Source organism: Polyodon spathula, chromosome 26 (genome assembly GCF_017654505.1).
Source record: "Polyodon spathula isolate WHYD16114869_AA chromosome 26, ASM1765450v1, whole genome shotgun sequence".
Classification (NCBI taxonomy): domain Eukaryota; kingdom Metazoa; phylum Chordata; class Actinopteri; order Acipenseriformes; family Polyodontidae; genus Polyodon; species Polyodon spathula.
In genome coordinates, this window is record NC_054559.1 from 5,229,096 (window position 1) to 5,246,504 (window position 17,409).

The 17,409-nt window shown below is 36.2% G+C and overlaps 1 protein-coding gene across 1 annotated transcript in view; it reads left to right on the forward strand.

Moving 5' to 3' along the window:
• The first annotated feature begins 458 nt into the window (after positions 1-458).
• Positions 459-17,409, forward strand: part of LOC121300603 (ATP-sensitive inward rectifier potassium channel 12) — a 37,984-nt gene continuing 21,033 nt past the window's right edge. Inside the window, exons 1-2 of the mRNA XM_041229210.1 lie at positions 459-887; positions 10,893-10,937. The gene's annotated coding sequence lies outside the window, so the exon portion shown is untranslated. The remainder of the gene's footprint in view (positions 888-10,892; positions 10,938-17,409) is intronic.

Below are 17,409 nucleotides of genomic sequence, written 5' to 3' on the forward strand. Positions count from 1 at the left end.
TAAAAAAAAACAATGGTAAATAAATCAGGCAGCTGGGAGGACATTTCTTTCTTCAAGGCAGACATTTTATAAATGTTTAATCACCAGTAAAGTAACAGTAGTTAATGCAAGCATGGTGTGCCTTATCAGAGACAACCAAACTTCAATAAATCCTAAAATCATAAGCATCAATGGGGAGCAATACATGGATGTTACCAAAAATAGATTACAAGTGCTGATGTATGAGTTTAGGAGCACTTATTTGCACATCAAGTTGCTATTCATTGGCAGTGCTGTAGGAGGGAGTGTTTGGATTATGTTAGCCCACAGTGGCTTTGAGTTCCAGCTACTGTGACATGGTGAAGGAACGAGAGAGAAAGAGAGAGAAAACTGCAGCAGATCAGGATCAGATAGAGAGAGAGAGAGAGAGAGAGAGAGAGAGAGAGAGAGAGAGAGAGAGAGAGAGACCAATTAAAACATTGGAGAACGAGATGGAACTGCCTCCAACACACAACAAGTAGACGACCCTGCACAACTCCAAGCAGGATCTAAAATAGGCAAGGATATCATGGTTTTTTTTTTACTGGAAAATTGTTATTTATCCACCTCTTCCAAGTCTGGCAGTGGTAGTGGTCTGTGCAATTTTTTTTAGTTTGTTTCGGGGGGAGGGGAGAAAAGAATTGAGCTATAGTTGTAGATTGCTTTTGCTTCACTAATATTGCTACCGGGGGAGCCTTAGAAGACACTACAAGTGGACTGATGGAGATGAACAAGTTCAGGTTTTTTTTATGCTTCTGTTTGAAATGGATGGATTGGTTTTATCCATAGGTGTTTAAAACAAAAACAATTATAAAGCCAAACGGAAAATGGGAAGCTTCAGAGAAGAGGGAATACGAAGTAACTGAAAGGTAAGCAATTTGAGTTTTACTTCATGGAACTTTGCATGTTTGCATTTTCAGTGTAACCAACATTTTGATTCTATGAAAGAAAAAAAAAAGGTCTCATTTTTTAAACAGCTTTCTCAAGCTTTGGAGGATTTACAGTGAGTTTCTGAAACTGGCATCCTAGCAACTGCAGGAAGTAAAACGCGAAAGTAGAGCATTGTTACTGAAAATAACCCTTGTAATTCCAATAAATCAGTGAAATATGCCAGCATGTTCTTTAGGGTTTTCCACAAACTCTTTATAGAGAACATTTATAAGGTGTGTGTTTGAAATATGTTTGAACAGGAGTTAACTCTTCTTATATACATGTCAGATCCTGGAATTCATATAAAGTGTTATTATAAAGTGTTATTCAGTTACTGTGCTGTGGCTTGAATATATTAGAAAATGTTTGTTTCTGGGTGACACTTTGATTTCGTGTGTGGGTAGAGGTAGATTTTTGTTATCTATTTTAACACTTTGTAATAAGAACATGGTTTAAGGAGACTTAAACCATTAGTGTCAATTACCTATTATTTTATGCTGATTTGTCCATAAAAATAAGAAAAATAAAGCCTCCTTTTCTTGTGCGAGTCTGAGTTATATTTTTACTCCAAAAATAAATAAATATTTATATAAGATGATCCATCATGAAAGAAAATTAGCAGCAGAACATTTGGTAAGTTATTATTAAATACAAAATAACAAGAACACGCAAATGAAACATAATTTAGGAATCTGATATGCCTGTCACACTTCCTCTCTCGTCTGTCTTTAAAATGTAATCGATCTGCACTCTCCAATGCAAAAAAATAATGTAGAAGTAACATGTAATTAAACGTGTTGAGTTTGTAATTTCAGTGTGAAGTTTTATATTTAAAAATAAAATTTAAAAGTGGAATACACAGAGTAATTTGACACAATCTACATCAATTTGGAGTTCTGTTAATATACATCATTTTTCATTAGAAACACAAAATGCAGTTTAACACATTCTTTGTATAAATAGTATTTTATGATGAAATATATATGTAGCAACCACAGAAATAATGCATATATTGTAGTATTGTTAATCTCCTATTTATAGACAACACATTAAAATGTGTATAATATGCTTAGAGTTTCTGACACATACACATTATCAAAGGGGTCTGTTTTTTGCCCATAATTAGTTATATAAAGCTCTTGTTGTGCTCTGAAACGTTAGCAATACTGAGTGACTCAGCAGTCAGACTCCTGTAAATTGTTTAAAAAACAGATGCACAGAAAATAATTTCTAAGATACAGAATCAAACACTTAAGTAGTATATGACTAAAAACATATATCATGCTCTGTATGCTAAAGGAACGATAAAAATGTAGTTCACTTACACTCCATTTAGCTTTTCAGTTAACTCTGTGTTTTGTTCAGCCTTGCTGATTTGCACCTGATTGTGTTTATGGGACAGCAACCCCTTCATTGCACAAAGCTAATGGAATTATTCATTAGAATTAGCATGAAAGCAGACACGGGTTGTTTATTTATTTTTTATTTTTTAAAAGTCACGTTGAAGATAACTGTAAACTTTCTGACAAAATCTTACACGGTCTTCACCCCTGTCAGTCCACTTTGCCCCAGGGGAGCCCTCTAGTGGACAGGCTTGGTTTTGCTGAGAACGGTGTACAGAAAAGCTGTGCACCTGTGTATTAATAACACTGTGCATCTACAACGTTGGCTGACATTGCGTAAAGCTATACCATTAATGATGTTTACGTATGCAAAGCAGCATGTTAAATACAGATAATGAGCTGCCATACATTCATGAAATATTCATGACAAGGATTTTGCGCAGGCAAAAATTCTGCCCACTGAATGCTGCCGAAAAGCATTGAGTATAGGCAGCAGGAGCTGTGTATGATATCAGGGGGGGACGGGGGACGGGGACGGACACAAATACATTAATGTTATTTTAATATACCCTCGTATTTATTAAACTATTAATATCTATTTTTACCAAACAAATGCAAATTGATTGAAAACATACAAATACATATATACTACTTTAATGTGTATATATATATATATATATATATATATATATATATATATATATATATATATATATATATATATATATATATATAAACAAACTAACTAAACTAACAAATAAATACAACCTCTAAAATAATACCTGAATAAAAAAAAAAATGTTGAGAAAAATGCAAATATATTCTTAAACATAAATAAACTACAATTGAACTCATGTTATACATGTAAATGTACACAGTGTGGAGTAGTGGTTAGGGCACTAGACTGTTGATCCCTGGGTTCGATACCAGGACACTGCTGCTGTACCCTTGAGCAATGTATTGCTATAGTAAAAACCGAACTGTATAAATGGGTACCAGAAATTTTATGTGAAATAACTAATTGTAATTTGCTTTTGAAAAAAGAGTCAGCCAAATAAATTATTATTACAAATAGAAGAGATAGTGCTCACGAAAACCCACCCGAATTGACCTTTATTTTACACACCTTATGATACAAATCATACCTTTATTCATAAACCTGCCTGGAATGCTCGGTTCCAAAGTTCCATTTGGGATGAAAATGATCCAGGCAATAAAAGTAAGTGAGTATAACATAAAACTAGTGAAAAAACCTACCCACCCTTTAAATACCTTTATTAATCAAACAGCAAATGTTAACAGATTAATTACAGCTGTAATTAAATATAGTTACTAAAATAAGTAAACTTAGTAACAATGAACATTTTACTGCAGGTTCTTTCTGGCTTCAACAAAGTTGGAAGGTTACATTGTAACAACTTGTCAACCCCAAGCACATCTATCTATATTTCATATAGTTTGTTATTCATATATATATATATATATAGTATATTGTATATCATATAATATTATATATATATATATATATATATATATATATATATATATATATATATATATATATAATATATATTTATATATATATATATATATATATATATATATATATATATATATATACTACATTAAAGTATACATTAATATAATATATATAATATATATATATGTATATATCAATGTACATTTTAAAGTACTATTAGTTTATATCAATCAATGTATATCATTATATAGTATATATATCTATATATATATATATCTATATATATATATATGTTACACATTGCTCGTTATGATCTAAGATTATTATTATTAAGAATTATTGACGGGAAACACACATTCCAATGTTATTTTGCATACTGATTTGAAAGGGGGATGAGAGAAATAACCACTGCTGTAAAGCATGATTTATCATGCATTCATTTATCTAGCTGCATGATGCCAGTCCTCTGGTTTTGGCTGGAGTTCAGTTGCCTGTGTGTGTAGGTGTTAGGCCCTAAAGGTGTGCATGTGGGACTGAGACAGTCACGTACGCTTTCCACTATTCTTGTTTTTTGGTGGGAGAGTTTTAGTAAACTGAATTCTGAATTCTGCAGCTATTATTAGGGTTATTTACAATGTAAAGTGAAACTGCACTGCTTTACCTTTTAATTTTAAAATATAATCTTTGATGTAAGAAAAAAAGATGAAAAAAATGTTTTTCCTTTCTTCTTTAATGCATATACAATAAAAGTTATGTTGTGCAATGCCTATTTCATTCATTGTTCTGAACCTTGACAAATATTGACTGATGTGGCATGTATATATATATATATATATATATATATATATATATATATATATATATATATATATATATATATATATATATATATTTTTATTTTTTTTTTTTTTATGTAGTTTATTTTTAGCAAATAAAATCACCAATAGAATATCTGCATTTTGTCCATGGCAGTCCACTCATAAGTGAGCAGAGTTGGGACAAAAACAGTTGGTGTCCCATCATGAATGAACACATAATTGGGAGTTTAACCAACAGGAAAGTCAAAATTCTGCCCTGCTTATTATAGAGACAGTTATGGAGAATTATATTGAGAATGACTTAGTTACAAATCAATTTTTAAGAACTTTCTCAGAAAAAAAATGGAGGTGTACACCAGAAATACCTGGAGGCACCAATTCTTCAAATAGAGGTAATTATGTGGAATTACTTTCTCTGATTCCTGACTTAAGGAATATAAAGAAGACAAGCATTGAATTGACAACAGAACTGGCAGAAGGCACAGGTGTCGTTGTCCATCAAATCAACAGTATGAAGGTTACTCTTGAAATCAGGACTTCAAGGTGTTGCACCTTTGTTAAGAAAGGGGAACAAGACTAAAAGGTTAAATTATGCACAAGAACACAGAAATTGGACTATGGAACAATGGTCAGAGGTGCTTTGGACTGTTAATGGATGGACAACAATACTTGTGTCTTCTGCCAGTTCTGTTGTCAATTCAACGCTTGTCTTCTTTCTATTCCTTAAGGATATTATCTTCAGGTATTACTCATCCTTGTTAGACAGCTTTCTGGGTCTTACAGTCTTGAGTTTGTTAATTACGGATTATGTTTCTCTGTACTTGTTGATTATGCTTCAGATACCACACCTTGAAAATCAAGTAATGCAAGATTTTCACTCTAGTAGTAGAAAATACTAGTAGAAAACACTAGTAGAGGATTTGAGTAAATTGTCAATGTTCATAATGCATCAGAGCAGAAAAAGTAACATGTCTAAGGCTTTTGCACAGCAATATATATATATATATATATATATATATATATATATATATATATATATATATATATATATATATATATATATAATTTTTACAGTGAAAAGTTTTAACTACCGGAAACATTGTTTGTAGACAAATTTTTTTGTCAATCATATATTTTATAACCAAGTAATTCAGCAAGATGTATTTATTTTGGGTTAGTGAATTAGTGAATCAAACAAACAAATCTCTTGAATTGATTCACGAAACTGAACGAATTTGTTGTTTGCAAAACAAACTGGACGACCTGCACATCACTAATTTCCAGGCCAGAAAAATAGAGCACCTATCAGTGGTTAAAGCCTGGTTTCCATTTATGCACTAATAAATAATCACTTTGCACACACTGAAATTAATGTCCTTTAGTATATACCATGTGAATACAGCTCATTTTATTATTCTGAACTGGATGCTCATTAAAATACATCAGCATGTATTACAATAAAAATCACATATTAATTCTGATTACCATAGTAGCATTAAATTTAATGTGTGCCAAATATGCCAAGTATTGCATATGATAATGAATAAAATTGAAATAGTAAATATGGAACTCATTAACTTGTACACTAATTGTGCACCATAAAGTTTAGTGCCCTTTCATAAATTTTGTGTATGTGTACAGCTATTGCCAAACATTTTGCATCACCTGGAATTGTAGGATTATGATTTATGAAGCAAAATTTGTTTATTGTATAAAGTGATGCAAAACCTTCGGCCATAGCTGTAGGTTGTAGAACCTCAAATCGTAGCACAAGAACAAGAGTGGTGAAATATATATATATATATATATTATACATATATATATATAATATATATATATATATATATAATATATATATATATATATATATATATATATATAACAAAACAAAAAAACAAAACAAAACAAAACAAAAAAGCACACACATTTTCTATTTACATTATATTCCACTGATGTAAGTTGCCTAAAATGTGTTATCACTGCTGGTGTTTACATGCACAAGTCATGACAGTTTTCCTCACAACCTGTTTACCTTCTTTTCATAAAATGCGTTGCTATCCAGTTCTGATTTAGGAAAAGAAAATGTCTGTACCAATGCAAATTACTCAATTCATAGTAATTTAGGGGAGGGGATATTTAAATGTACATGTCTGCTTATTAAGTAGGAAAAGAACGACTGAATAGTGTGAGGTGAGCTTCATGCATTGCCATGAAGATAAAAACATTTTCCAACACATACACACACAAAATTATATAAAATATAATTTCTACAAGTTTTGCTACTTACAATTTATATCTGTGTGTGTTTGTGGAGCATCAAAAGTTGCATTTCATTAATACTAGAGCCGCCTTTTACAATACATGTTTTTATACAACCTACAATTTTTCTATATCTGCAAGTCTGTTGTTATCTCAACTGGACCTAACAGCCATCAATTCCTTTGTTTTGTACAAGTTAGGAGAGATTTCATCTTGAAGCTAGCCACAGCACCTCAGCAGAAACATTTTGATCAGAACACTACAAAGCTGCAGGCTGCTGAAGCTCAAGCTGGATTCTGTGCTGCAAGTGACACACACACAGGATAAATCATATGTTACTTTCATTTTAGTTTAAAAACTACTTTTTTTTTACAGTTTTGTATGTGCATATACCTGATACACACAAGTTTCTTTGTAAATGTTTATTTTATATAGTTTTTCATTTTTTTTAAGCAGTGCTTTATATTTGGTAATTTAGAAAATGAACCCTTTTATGTTTAATTGTTCATATAAATACAACGTTTCATCTGTGCAGATATTTGATGTGCTTGAATACAACTTTTGACTTTCTATCTGATAGTTTGTCTTTCATTTTAATACTGATGATGTTTAAAATGTACCGTGATAATGACTGCCGACTGCCGTTCTAGTGTTAAAGTAGTCCATAAATGAACAGTTTGTGCATTACCCTTTTTGATCTCCCTGAGGATGAAGTTATAGCTCAATACTTGTTTCAAACTTGTTATACACTCATTTCAATATATCTTTCATTATGTATATTTGATTTTATCCGTCATATTATAGTAATATAATATAAAGTCAAGACACTTAGTCAACACGTGTCATTGCCTCTCCAAATGACCTGCCTATTGTTCAATTGAATCTGCTAAGAGGACTTTGCTGCCCTTCCCTTGACAGTTTTTTTTTTTTCCGGTTTGTGTTTTCGAGCTCTACAAATGTCATACAGCGCCTCAGTACTCGTAACTCCGTCACCTCTGGGCTGCAAAGTGGCCGCTAAATAGATAGATGAGCACATTGAGACACTTGTTATCATAATTACTGATCATTATTTGTACGTATTGAGTAATTTGCATTGCTCTTAAGCTTACATAGGGCGCAGTGACAAATAATTGCCTAACTGGCCACAATGCAATTTGAATCTTGCATTTGCAATTATTTGCACTGTGCCTATACTTACATCTATCCTTATATGTTGCCGGACAAGAAAAATAAAAGGCGTTTTGTACAAGAAACAGAGTCTAGTTACATATAGTAGATTTTCTGATTTCAAAAATGCTTTAACCTAATAGAAAAAAATGAGACCTCTTCATTCAGTATGTTTTGTTTTTTTTGCTTGTTTTGTTTTAGATGTCATTTTACGGTACTGCTAAAATTGTAGGGCTTTATAGTATACAGTTGTTTTATAATCAAGGCAATACAAAAAATACTGAGCTCTTTAAAATAAATAAATTCATAATGAAGCCCTTTGCAATGCATATTTATAAAAATATGTATTTTTTACCCATTTTTTTTTTAATTGCTATAAGCTTAGACCTTTCTGATCCCTAGCTATAAGAAGCAATTAATTGCACAATTGCCTTAAGTAACATCTATCATGGGTAACTACTAAAAACAAAGCCACATTTGTACCCCAGAATGTATTAAATTAGCCTAGCTGAGAATTCATGCTAGTTGTCTCTTGTATTATCGTTGTGGGCACTAGACTTGAGTGACTAAGTATAGAGTTGAGTAAAATGTTTTAAACCTAGGGCAAGATTTGTGTTTCAAGAATTAATTTGTTCAAATTGCTTACAGAATGAAGTTCCAGAAAGTTAAAAAAATATAATCTACTGAGGAATTTGTTGAATTCCTATGGGCTACCAGTATACTGGATTCTTAATAGCAAACGATATCAAACATTGAAATGGTGAGAGCCTTGTACTGTTCATGTGGAATTCTTCTAGGATCAGAATTGCTGAAGCTACGCTTCTATAGGAAACCTTATATATGCACAGGTTTAATATGTATATGAATATATATGCAGTCAAAACATGTTTAGCATTATAAAACCTTAGTGGAGCAGTATGTCTGGGATTTTGTTTTGTTTCCCGTGCTTATTAGATTTTATTGTTTTGGTAGCTGAATGAGACAGGCTGCGCTTGTAGTGCTTCAACACAACCTCAAAAAACGTATTTTAAAACCAGTTTAACCCTTTGAGTAGTACGAACATACCGGTATGTCATTGAATTAATGGTCCCTAGGGAGTACGAACAAACAGGTACGTTCTGCAAATTTTGAGCTTTGAACTTGAACTTTGAACTTGAATTACAGAGTCTACAATACTGCTGGTAATCTGTTATTGCAACACTATGTGTCCGTAACACCTTGTAGTGGTCTCTTGCGCCATCTGCCAGATATTTCTGGAATTACACGCAACAAACCCGTCACAAAATGTCAACAATGTCTGGAAAATGGCGAGAAATGCTCTGTGGGAAAGAAGTACTAGAAATTATACTGAATTCCGATTTAAATTCTTCACTGAATCAGATGTTAATGAAAATATCAGTGAAGAATATTTACCTACAACATTGAGTGGCCCAAGCTCAAACAACGTGACAAGGATCACTGAGCTACATTCTCCTCACTGCCTATTGTTGTTGATTGATTGCCTATTATTATCAAAACCTTTCGCTATGACAAAATAACGATTAATATTTATCTGTTTTGTTTATTTACTGTAAGAAATAGTTGTTTACATACTTTCATTGTGTAATAAATTGCTAATAGGCCTACTAACAAATGTGTCGATGTGAGGAGTGTAAATATGAAAGAAAAAAACTTACTCCAGTGGGCCCATCTAAACATTCTAAAACTCACTACTCAAAGGGTTAAGAAAGATACACGATATCATTTAAATTTTGAAGGAGGATTTCTCTCCCTACAAGAAAACTTAATGTAAACTCAAATTACCAGAAAGGTACTACCAAAATATCATGGTAATAAGGTGTTTACTATGCAGTGAAATGCTTTTAAAAGGATGTGTTTCCCCAGTTAGTCATTCAAAATAGTTCAATAGTAAGCACATCATTAGGGCCAAAGTGATTGAGTTCTTCCTCAATCACTTAGGCTATAGAGCCTAAGTTCTGTTCCTGTTTGTATTATTGTGATTGTGTAGGCTAAGGCAAGAGTGGTGGCGGGTGTAAAGGTGCAGAAAACAGCAGGCAAATCAGCAGCAGGAATTCCACAACATTGCAATCTTTTATTTCTCCAATCAACAGGAACACATGAACACTTTACAGTTATAAAAACTATTTACTGAAAGAAAAAAAAAGGGAAAAAATAAATAAACCACAGACTGGACCATCAACTTCCAGGTCAATTTGCAGAGAGGGATTTGCTGTTTTAAATAACACTGGCTCACTAAAGACACAGCCCAGGGTGCCCTCCTCTCATGGCTGTCAACCGTTAACTCCCTACTAAGACACAAAGCTGCCTTTTTATACCTGCCCCAGGTTCCTCCCCTTTAGATTATACCATTACCCCAGGTAAGCTAAGTATTAGACCAATACAGTGTTTCACTTTAAAAACAATATATCTAGATTAAAAATATAACCATAAACATAGTTAAATACTCTTATCAGTAGTAGTCTATACTTCAATAAGTCACATACAGATAGCACAGCTTAATTTATAATAATCCTGCTGTTTCTTCTTCAATGCAGTACATGTATGCTTTCCCCCCCATGCATGAATGTACAATACATTAGGCTCGCTCCCGTACTAAAAAATAGCATGCATGAGCTTCCACTTGCGGCCCCCCTGACATAGACATTACACATAACCAAGCATGGTATTTTCTTTCAAAGCTCCAAGACACAAATTAAAAACACACACATTAACTGTCACCAGACAGGTAAGTTATAAAATAAACTAACATTGTATTACATCTGAACGGATCCCTTTTCAGATTTAATGGCCATGATTTGTCATTTTAAACACGATTAACAGTTACTTATTTGTTTCTGTTTTGCTATTTATTTGCAGGTACGTGCTCCCTCAAGATTAAATCCAGGCAAGCATCCCCCGCTGGTAAGTACAGTCACATTTTTTTTTACGTTTCTTCATGGCATTGGTTAACAACAGCAAGTTCCTTAGTTAAATCGTTTGTGTTGCTCAGGGTTTTGAGACTAGTGTGGAAATACAAAGTAGCTTTCTCACACTGTTAAATTGGTCCTGGTTTTATTTGTCCATTTATCTGGATTTACCTTCCCACATTTCTTTGACAGTGCACCTAACTGTGAAACATTAGGCATCATGTCCAGGAAGCGTAGTCACTATTTTCAGATTGAATTGGCAGACAGCTAACCAGATACCTCTGATCCAATCCACAAAAGAAAAACCCTACATGGAAATGTTAACCTATTATTGAGAACAGTTAATACAATTTATGAGCCAAAACCACAGACCTTCTATGATAAATTATGCAGAAATTGACATGAGTTTCTCTCTTTGTCTGTCTACAACATAAACTGGCTCTAGTTCTTTATGACTCGCAAGCACTAAACTCAAAGCTAAGATGATATCATGATGATGCATTCTCACTTCTTAACACTGCACATCTGTTTTCATCTTTAATCTTTCCGGTTGGTCTGTTATTCGCTTATTTGTTAGGTTTTTTTCTTGTTTATTTTTTTCCTCCCATCACCATACCCCCACTATTCAAGTTCAACCATTAACTTTATTAAATAACAAAAATTCATTCTAGTCGGAACGTTTGTCACTGAATTTATTGAGCTCCTTTTAGTAGTTCTAAATTCAGGACTATTGAGTGTTTAATAGTTATTGATGGTGAAATCTTGATGTGGTTCAGGATGTGAAGTGAGGGCTCAAATAAGTAAATAAACTGAAGCCAGTATCTGTATATAGTCTGAGCATTCACATTGTGAGTAACCTTTACAGTAAGTGTCCTCAATTACTGTGTATTTACATAGTAGTGTACTTACGCTTAATTACAGTGTTATTGACCTGCAAAACCTACAAATGAAATGTCTAGAAGGGGAAACAACATAACATTGAGACTCTCTCCATTGGGTAAAAACCATGTGGCTGCATATTCAAGGTACCTGAGTAGGTCTAGCCTGGGGTTCGCTGGCTGGTAAAAGCAGCTGACCATGAAGATGTTTTACTGTATAAAGTAGCATTAATGGGTTGCGCAAACTATGCACCTCAGTTCTGAAACTTGATTCCAAAACATACTAGGGACGCCTTCAAACCTTTAGAATTAACGTGAAGAATTAATTTTATAATGCAGAATGTATGTTAATGTTGCAGTATAGGTTTGTTTTTATTCTTCTTGTATATTTTTGTGTTCAATATATACAGCCCTTTGTATTTATATGTCATTAGTACAGTGACTTGTACTAATGTAAAATGAGCGCTGATAACCCTTTGTGTATCAGCTCTCTTCTCATTAAACTGGCCTTTAAAACTGATCCCCACAGAGCAGTGGCATTTAAATCTATTTGTTTAAGGAGCAGAGCCACTCTTATTCAAAATGCAAAATGTCAGAACCCTAACGGTTTACAATTAGTGCAGAATCAATCTAGCAAAAACACAAATGTGCTTACAGTAAATGCTATAGTACTGACTGACACACAGAGTTAATGCAAATCGCAGTGCAATCCAAACACTCCTTTATTCTAATAATCCTGCTCAGGTGGACTTTCTCTGTGTGGCTGTATTATATTACAGGTGTATTAGGTTGTGTCACAAAGACGGCCAGAGTGGGGGACGTCCGACCAGTCCCAACATCACACACAACAGATAACACAAAATACACACAGGGCGGGCACTTTGCCACATATACCCCTCCCGTGCAAAGCACATATGGCCTCAATGGCCACCTCCCCCCTTAAAATCCCACAAATCTCTCTCGAAGTCCTGGGCCAAGAACAGGGACTTTAAGGGGTTGATGGGTGGCATTGTTGCCAGTAGCCAGTCTGCTACTGGCCATGCTGTCAGCAGATGTGCTGACCGTGGGGCTAATCTCTCCTTCCGCTGTACCACTGGCAGCGGAAATGCTGCCAATGGTACGGCTGTCAACAGACGCGCTGACAGTTCCCAGACTGAATCCTTCAGCCTGGGCAAGTCCAGCAGCAGAAAAGCTGCTGGAGTTGGTGGTCTCCAGACCTCCCCCAAGATCTCTGGCAGCGAAACTGCTGTGGGGGAAGGTGGTCTCCTGACCTCTCCCCCCTTTATTGCCGTCAGCTCCCTCTGGGGGGACTCCAGCCCCCAGAACTCCTGCAGAGAAATTGCTGCGGGGAAAGGCGGTCTCCTGACCTCTCCCCCCTTTTTCATAGCCAGCAGCTCCCTCTGGTGGGGCTCCGGCCACACTGACCCCTGCGGCCAAGCAGAGCCGACTGTGACCCCTGGCGAAGCAGTTCCAGCGACCCCAGGCATTCACCCTCTGTTGGAGGACAGGGACCCAGCAGGCATTCACCCTCTGCTGGGGGACAGGGACCCAGCAGGCATTCACCCTCTGCTGGTGGAGGAGGCAGCTCTTGCTACTCTGGTCCTGCCGATGGAGGTGGCGAAGGCAGAGGCAGCTCCTGCTGCTCTGCTCCTGCCGTTGGAGGTGGCAGAGGCAGAGGCAGCTCCTGCTGCTCTGCTCCTGCCAGTGGCGGTGGGATCGACGTATAGTCTCCTGGCGGCAGAGGTGGGAGCGGCATGTAGTCTACCCTTGTTTCAGGGGACTGGGCCGGCTCTCCCTCTCTTGCAGGGGACTGGTGCGGCTCTTCTCCTGGCTTTGGAGGTAAAACCAGCAGGCATTCTTTCTCTGCTGGTGAAGATGGGAGCGGTGGACGCTCTGCCTTCGTTTTCCCCTTTCCCCTTCTCTGCCTCCTCCTCACCTTCCTCTCCTGGGCCAGTTCCTCCTCTCCCTCTTGGTAGGGGCAGCGCACCACCGGGTGCCCAAACTCCCCACAGGCAAGACACCAGCTTTGGTCCTCTAGACCACCAAGGAAGTCCTCCAGATCCTGGCAGCCATCTCTTCAGTTCCAGCCTTCCATTTTTTATTTATTTATTTATTTATTTATTTTTTGTTATTTTTGCTGTTGGGTTTTTTTTTTTTTTTTTAAAAAACAACAAATTGCGGATCCTGCTGTGTTCGGCGTCTAGGTGGCACTGGTAATTTCACTGCTAACACCACGTGTCACAAAGACGGCCTGAGTGGGGGACGTCCGACCAGAAACAGGAAAATAAACAAAGAGAGAGGTGGAGTTTGGTGGAGCTGAGCGAATGCTTTTGCTCAGCATTTAATAAATAAACAGACAGAAAATAAACGGTTGTAACAATACAAAAACAGGACATGGCACATTCGCCAAAATAGACAAACAAAACGGACTAAACAAAACACTGTGAGCTTCTTTTACTTTAAGTTATTATTAGTTTTATTCTCTTTTCTTCCATCTCCAATCCCATTCTCCACTCACCAAACACACAACCCGAGTGGGTGAAAACATGCAGCTTTTATGCAGCAGTACCAAGACTCGATTGCTAATCAGTCATTCAATTGGAGTCTTGGTACAACTGCACGTGAATTAATAAAGTGCAATTCCCTGTGCTTGCATGTTACTTTTAACTTGCACATGAAAGGCTGCGCAATCCTCGTGCCTAAATACAAATATACATTTTAAACATTTGTGTTACACAGACCCATTTATATCGTGTACCAATGACTATACATCAACATTAACACACAACAGATAACACAAAATACACACAGGGGCAGGCACTGTGCCACAGGTTGCCATGGAAACATCTAATTAAATCCACTCTGCGGAGTACAGTCTAAAGGTATATTTTCAAAGAACTTCAGAACATTCCTGCAGTTTTAACTAATACTCTAGCAGCAGTACATGAGCCCAAATCCTAAACAATAACTAATATAACAATACAAAAAAGTAGTAAGAATCAATGTGGGTCCTACTATATTTCTCCTCCATATCAAATGGTTTTAAAAATAGGTGCCAGTTAATTAATCAGTGCAGTATAAAATATTTCACCAATATGACTATTTGAATGTATTTAAATGCATTAACAGTCCTTACAGAAAGTTTTAAATATGACATACAGTAGAGCCTCAGAGTTACGAACACCAAACTTATGAACTGACTGGTCAACCAAACACCACACATCTAGATGGAAGTGTGCAATCACTCAGCCGTGCCTACAATGCTCAAGGGTAACCTCCTGAAATGGTAAGAACTAAGAAATGCAAAAGATTGCAAAGTAGACGAAAGACAGCAGAGCAATAAAAACAGACCCATCATATCCAAAGCTGAGGAAGATGATCTTGACAAAGTACTCAAGCGGTGTGCTGGTAATGAAGGCGACAACATGACATATACAGTATGTATATACAGTGTGTATATATATGTATGTGTGTGTGTGTATTCAGACCCTCTCACAGTTTTCACATTTTGTTGCTTTAAAGCTTGCAGTCATGACACTTTGAAGTAGGAATTAATATGTGTTATATACCCAACCTACTCCACACACTCAAATCAAAAACAAAAAGAAAGTAGTAAATAGATAATTAATATGAAATAAAAATGGAAAAGTCATTATTGCATAAGTATTCAAACCTTTGCTGTGGCAAACCTAAATTAATTCAGGTGCATAAAATGACCTTAACGAGCCACACAATTAGTTGAATGGCCTCTGTTTGTGTGCAATATTAGTGGTTCTCATGATTTCAGAATAAAAACACCTGTCTCTGTGAGGTTCCTTGGTCAGGTAGTGAGTTTCAAACAAAGACTCAACCATGAAGACCAAGGAGCTTTCAAAGCAAGTTAGAGATAAAGTCATTGAAAAGCACAGATCAGGAGAAGGGTACAAAAAATATTGATGTCTCTGAATATCCCTGTGAGCACGATCTACTCAATCATCAAGAAATGGAAGGTGCATTGTACCACCCAGACACTGCCTAGATCATGCTGTCCCTCCAAACTGAGCAGCCGGGCAAGGAGGAAACTGGTGAGGGATGCCAATGTGAGCCCAAGACAACTTTGAAAGAGCTACAGAGTTCAATGGCTGAGATGGGAGAAAATGTGCATCAATCAACAATATCCAGACCACTCCACAAAAGTAGCCTGTATGGCAGGGTGGCAGGAAGGAAGCCATTGCTAAAAATAAGCTATCTCAAAACCCGCATGGAGTTTGCAACAAAGCACCTGAGTGATCCTGCAAAAATGTGATAAAAGTTGTTGTGGTCAGATGAGACCAAATTGGAACTTCTGAGTTTAAATGCCAAGCGTTACGTCGGGCGCAGACCCAATGCAGCACATCTCCCAGTCAACACCATCCCTCAGTCAAGCGTGGTGGTGGCAGCATCATGCTATGGGGATACTTCTTCTCAACAGGGACTGGAAAGCTTGTTAGGATTGAAGGAAAAATGGACGGAGCAAAGTACAGGCAAACACTATAGGAAAACTTGTTTCAGTCTGCTAGAGACTTAAAACTGGGTCGAAAATTCACCTTTCAGCAGGACAATGATCCAAAGCACAAGGCCAAAGCTACACTGGAGTGGCTTAATAATAAGAAAGTGAATGTCCTCGAGTGGCCCAGTCAAAGTCCTGACTTGAATCTTATTGAGAATCTGTGGAAAGACTTGAAAGCTGCTGTCTATAAGCGATCCCCAAGCAACTTGAGAGAGCTTGAGCAAATCTGCCAAGAAGAATGGCCACAAATTTCATCAAGCCAGTGTGCAAAGTTGGTAGAGACTTACCCAAAAAGACTTGTGGCTGTAATTGCTGCCAAAGGTGCTCCCACCAAATATTGAGTTCACAGGTCTCAGGTAGTTTTTGCTGACATTTAATGTAACTTATCTTACCCATAGAAGTCTTCAGTTTGAGCATTCAAGTTTTGAATAAAATATTAAGCTTAAAAAACGTGTATGCATTATTTTGTAATTTCACAAAATGGGACACCATAGGAAGGGTCTGAATACTTTTGCAAGGCAGAAAATTAAAGATTGTTAAAAAAAAAAGGGAGGTATACACCACAAATACCTGAACTGACAGGAAGGGACTTGCTAATTCCAACATTCAAATTATGAAAGGCATCCATGGCTTACCTGTGGCTGTTAATTAAAACAATTATACTGCTGGAAATCTTTTGTACAGCACAGAAAATTTTATACGGAACAGCACTGACTACAGCAATCTAGGATATCTAACTGTCAGCACAAAAACATGAGTGTTTGTGAGCCAGTGTAAGTGTAACACTCAAAACTTTTGAACAAACCGGATTGATGTTCAACTGGATGAGCAGAAGCTTAGGGATACAATACATCACAACAAGCAAGTAAGAAAAAAATATGAGGTTTTTAAACGCTTGATTGATTCTTTTGTTTACCTTGGCAAGCAATCATTCAGAGGGCATGATGAAGGCACCAATTCCTCAAATAGTGTTAATTATGTGTCATTACTTTCTCTGATTTCTGACTACGACAGCATGTTAAGCAATCGCTTGTCAATAGCCACAGTATTCTGGGGTACCT